The sequence below is a fragment of the Mesitornis unicolor genome, unplaced genomic scaffold (assembly GCF_000695765.1).
Source record: "Mesitornis unicolor isolate BGI_N332 unplaced genomic scaffold, ASM69576v1 scaffold26647, whole genome shotgun sequence".
In the NCBI taxonomy this organism is placed as follows: Eukaryota; Metazoa; Chordata; class Aves; order Mesitornithiformes; family Mesitornithidae; genus Mesitornis; species Mesitornis unicolor.
The window spans coordinates 15135-20964 of record NW_010197464.1 but is presented as its reverse complement, the minus strand read 5'-3'; positions in this window follow the sequence as shown (position 1 = coordinate 20964).

Below are 5830 nucleotides of genomic sequence, written 5' to 3'. Positions count from 1 at the left end.
TGAGTTTTTAATAGTCTAGTATGTTAATGTGTATAGATATTTCCTTCTGAACATGATGTTCACAAAGAGCAAATTATTACTACATTATAATATGAATCTGATATATAAACATTAGTGAAAATACAGTTCTTATTACAATGTAAAGTTAATCACAAAGAAAAATTTTATTGATGCAGTGTGTCTTTATAAAGCTGTTCTTGAGAGCCAAGTGTTTTGTATTTTATAGTGAAGTTGCATGTTTATGAAAAATGTGCTGAAAATGGGATGTAATGTTTTTTGGAAACTCGTATCTAGCAGTAGTATATGGTAGGCTGCCTCATGAGAGAACCTTTTATTGAGAGTTTATTGTAACTTTTTGTTTTATTTTTGGTTCTTGAGCCAAATTTTTTTGGTATGAAGAGCTAAGTTTTTGTTGAATAACCAGCTGCCAATTATTGCAGTCAGGGTATTCAAGGTTTTAGTGAAGCTCCGTTTTTATTTTGTGCTACCATAGAGAAGTTGATTTTTGGGTTTTTTTTAGGTATAATCTGAAAAAAAAACTAGAAACAAAAATACTTACAGCAGTATCCTGTATGCAGTTTTACAGTTTACAACTGTCTTTGAACCAAAATGTATAGGTTACTACACTATGCTTAGGCAAGCACATATTATAATTTCAGGTGCTGTTCTCCCTCTGGTTCCCTACAGTTGACAAGAAGTGAAAAAATGGGTTTCTAATTTAGGAAAATTTTATCTCTGAATAATGGAGCATTTTCACATAATCCATCAGTAAGTTATAGTTGCGAGGTGGCCTGTGAAGATTAGAGGAAAGGATAATACTAAAACACAGATTTACTGATTTCCTAACTATAAGATCACAAGTAAAGAAACCTTGAGAATTTTTTCATTATGCATTTTGTTTTGTACCAATGGAAGAAGGTATTATAAATAATTCGATTATTCTGCCTCAGCTTAACTTCTTCTCCACCCCTGTCCCCTGCTCCAGTATACAGCTTTTCAACATTTATGCCTACAGATATGGGGGAAGTGCTGCCTAGAAAGGCAGTTATGGTTGATTTGAATTGACTTTGAAATAGCTGGCACAATGGAACTGGCTTACTTAGGCTTCAGCAGTGCAAATGCAAGTTGTTGGGGTTTTTTATGGTATGAAATGATTGAAAGCTAGCTTTATATTTTCCTCTTTGACAGAATTGCACTGAAAACATTTATCGAGGATGTACCTTTAAGTCCATTTTATACAAGAATATGAAAAATTGATGCTGAAACTGCTGCAGACTCTTGAGGCTTTATGTGCATAAACATGGCGAGGTTAAACTTCATCGAATATTGATGCACATTACCGATCGTAATGTTTAATGTAAATTTAAACTATAGTTTTGCAATTTAAATGTTGATTTCTTGGGTTATAATGTGTAACTCATTATTTCTTGAGAAACAGGCACAGCAAATATTTCATTCTTATATTCAAACCTCTTCTAAGTTCATTCTCATCTCATATAAAGAAAATGAATATTTTATGTACTAACATTGAGATCTGCGTACAGTAGCTACAGTAGAGTATAATTATGTATAAAAGATAAATTGCTAACATTCAGTTAGCATGCTCTTCTGCAATGATAATGTTAAGTTTATAAAAATGTACTGTATTACATTAAAAGATCAAATTGAACTCACTGTAACAAGTTCCAGTATGAAATTTTTATGAGATTACCGAAGTATCTTGTTGTACTTTGCAGCAAATGAAGCTTCTTTGTGTTACATTTCCTTTTCTTGCTGCAGTGCAACAAGAAACTTCCAGTGATCTGTAGTTCATATGCAAAATGCTAACAGTGATTGTAATCTTGATGTTAGTGTTTAAGGATAATTCACTCTGATGCCAGAAGCATGGGATTTTTTACTTGTCACCAACTGAGATAATTCATATTTAGGGCTAGCTTATCCGCTAATAAGAAGGAAACATGAAATTGCTTGGAAGTTCTAGTGTGAGTGTACCTCTTCCACCTAGGATAACCTAGAATCCTGTATTAACTGTACTTGACTTTGCCAATTGAGTTTATTTTCTAGCAGAGTTGAACCCTTTTTAAAATATATTTTGACATTTGCTGTTTTGACATTTTGATCTATGTGAACAAAAGCATTAGAATTTACAAAAAAGCATTCATATTAAAGACATTTCCACTGAAAATGAATATGCTCAATTTGTGAGTAACTTGCAGAAAACTTGAAGATTAAATATGTCTTTGTGGCATAGGATTTGTCATCTGATATTCTAGAAAAACCACCACCAGACTTCACATACAGGCGTGTGTGCAGTTTTCTTATTTTTTTTTTCACATGTAGGTTTTGACAGATTATCGAAGTCTGCTTTTGTAAATGCACTCAATAGGTTTGGGGTCCTGCAAGTTTACATCCATATGGTTCTGTGGGGTTAGTTCTTAAATACACTTGTACTATGCAAATACAGGTTAAAAAAACGCTCAAGTTGATGTTTGAATATTCTAACACTTGTGCACACAGGGCATGTAATGAAAAGAGCATACATGTATCCTAAAACTGTATACCCCAGACATACAAAATTCTGAGGTTTTGGGTGGAAATATTTTTTAAACTTGTGTTTAGATAGAGATATATATATATATATGCACATGAGATATACACACACACACACACATATATAGTAGAGACTGAGACATCTCTACCTGGTCAAGGTAGGTGCAGTACGTACTTTAAGCAGAATTTTTTAAGGAAACATTCAGGTGTGCCACTGCGTTTCTCCAAGACAGCATGTCTACAAACAGATGATTAGGATGAGTTCTAGATGGCCATCCTGCTACTCTGATGGCTCTGTGAGGACCAAAAATTATAAAATACTTACCAAAACCCTCTGTCCAGTCGTCCATCAGAAGGAGGAGATCCTGACTGCAGTCTTGTTTCCTGTTTTGTTCACAGATGGCCATTTTGTTATTTGCATCCTTGTTGGATGTTGCCATTACAAAAGATGTTTACTAATTTGGGTACAATTTCCTAATGCCGACAGAAGTAGACATCCTGCTGTGTCAGTAGGTTTATCCAACATACTCGGGACACATGCTTCATCACGTACAGTAAGTTCACATTTTATTTGTACAGGCAGGATAAAGATGGTATCATACTGTGCGTATGCAGTCAGGAAAAAGCTTCACGCTTGCATTTTTTCAGTGCCTCACTGCGGTCGTGATATTGGTTTTAGTAGCCTTTTTTTCATTTCTGTAATGAAGATGTATATTCTTTTGAGATAGCATCATCTTACTCGTATCTATATAGGAAGGAAGGAAGTCTCAAATACAGATTTCTACCCCTGTAAATTTTAGTAATTATGTGATAAGTTGGAATTAGTTTTAACATACAGTTTCTTTGGAGAATGGATAACATCCATTAAAAGGTGTTTTCTTTGGTCAGCCCTGTTTCTAATGCTTGTATCCTACCTCACGTATGTAGATACAAAGGAACACATTATTTTTAAAATCAAAGCAGTATTACTGAATACACTGCCTGCTTACTTGCAAGTAATTTTATTATTTTAAAAATTGCAGTTCACAAATTTGTTACATGATTCTGAAAGCAGTCAGAGAGCTGAAGGTTTTAGATTATTGAGATTATAAAGTTCTGTAAGATTGTGTCAGTATTGTTGCTTTTTATTAATTTTCTATACTCAGAAGACAGTTGCTCAAATTATGACATGCAGTATAAAAGAACATGTGAACTTAGTAACAATTGAAGTACTAGTCACTTCTGTTGGTGTTATAATATAAAAGAACACATTGGAATGAAACATTTTTGCCCTAAAAAGCTTTTTCTTTAATATGTTGAGAAGATATGCTGATAATGTCCAACAGCTTTCTTCTAAAGTCACAGCACCTTGAAATAGCCTGGTTTGAAACAGCTGGCTTGCTTGGTAGATACACTTTGGGCTTACAGGTTTCTGTGTTCCTTGTAGTATGTTTATATTCAGCAAAATTAAATTCTTGTTAACTAAAGCTATTTTGAAGAACAGAAGATTTTTAAAAATCCATATTAATAAAACAATGAGGTGTTCGTTTTGAGTGAGTTTTCTTTTATGGCCATTATGTATAGATGCAGTAATGTGTTACATGAATCTGATGTAGGTCAGAGGCTCCAGAGAAATGATGATGTGCAGCTTACTGAAAGGCAGCAGAAACTCTATTTTCCACAAAAGGCAGTTACTGGTGTCCTTCTGGAAACATTTCACAAGACAAGAGCTGGAGGAGGAAAGGAGAGGAAAATGATGGTTTTATTTACCTTCTATTTATTATCTGCTGTATTCTATATGGTTTAGGTGACGGAAAAAACAATGGTATGTGAAGGTGTGTTGGGTGAAAAGTGAGGTGTTATGAGTTACTAATTTGAAAAGTGCTAGAGAGATGAGTCACAGGTGGGGAATCAGCAGATAAGTGAGATGGGAAAGAAGTTACTTGATACCAGATGACCAGTGATAGGAGTCATCTGTTCAAGATGAAAGCCTAGATGATGGAAGCTAAGTTGAAGATGATGATGATATAATTATTCTTTATCTGCAAGATAAGAATTGAGGATGCGTTGCTATCTTTGACTTGGAGGAAGAGGTTGGAGTGTTGAAATGCATGTAAACACACGCGTAGAATTGAGCCTAGTGCCCAGAGCGTGTTTGTGGAAAGAGGATGATAGCTGCTGCTGAGGTCAAATGCCCTTAGTACGAGACTTGGAATAGAAAGAGGATTCTGTAGGAAGATGATGTTAAGGCAGCAACCATTTCAGTACAGCACTAAAATAGATGTAAAAGAGGCCAAGATATAAGCCATTTGGAAATGAGCTCTCAAAGCTGCCTCACAGCAACAGTCTTTACAGGTGCATGCTGCAGATAGCAATACATAACCATCAGTAATGATGTCTCCTACAGTACTTCTCATAAAATCTTTCAACATGACCTCTTTTCTTAGCAGGTTTTTGTGAAACCCTGATGACCCAGTCTTCCCTACTAATTTCAGTAAACCTTCTTGGCAGCCTAGGATGGTTCTCCCCTTCCCTCACGTATATATGCCCTCTCCTAGGGGACAATATGCATTTTATGCCCAGTCATTGCTGTTTTCATTCCCTTCAGTAGGCCCCAGCCAGGCACGTTTCCAAATCTCTCTCATTTGTGACATTGGCCCTTCACTGAGAGGGGGACCAGTTGCTGGCACAGGCTCCCCAAGGAAGCTGTGACAGCACCAAGCCTGTCAGAGTTCAAGGAGCATCTGGATGATGCTCGTAGTCATGTGGCTTAGTTTTAGGCAGTTCTGTGAGAAGCAGGATCCATTTCCTGCTTTTCATTTTTGTCTTTATCCAAAATAACAAAGTGAGAGATGGCCATAACTCAAAACTAATGTCATGTAATGCTATTGTATTGAGTTTAGGTAAAATACCTGATGTATCAGGAGAACACTTTAAATCCATACTTTGTTCATTAATTAATTTGTTCAAAACTTGTGACTCTACCTTCTTAGTTTCTATGCTGCTATTTGATATTGAATTTGGAACATAATTTTCTTTTGTGTTGTGTTGTGCTTATGCAAGTTGGGCTAAAAGAGCCAATTATTATTTGCTTTAAGGAAGTATTAATAGTATAGAATATGTCATGTGTTGCTGCTTCGCACAAGAGCCTTCATAGAAAAACCTCAAATACTTGTTTTCAGTGTAAACCAGTTGTTTCTCTTGGAGCCTATGGATTTGTAAAACAGCTTTCAGCAGTCAGGCCCTTCCTTCTATTTGACACAGATAGGTTTATTACATATGTATGTTGTTTATATATATA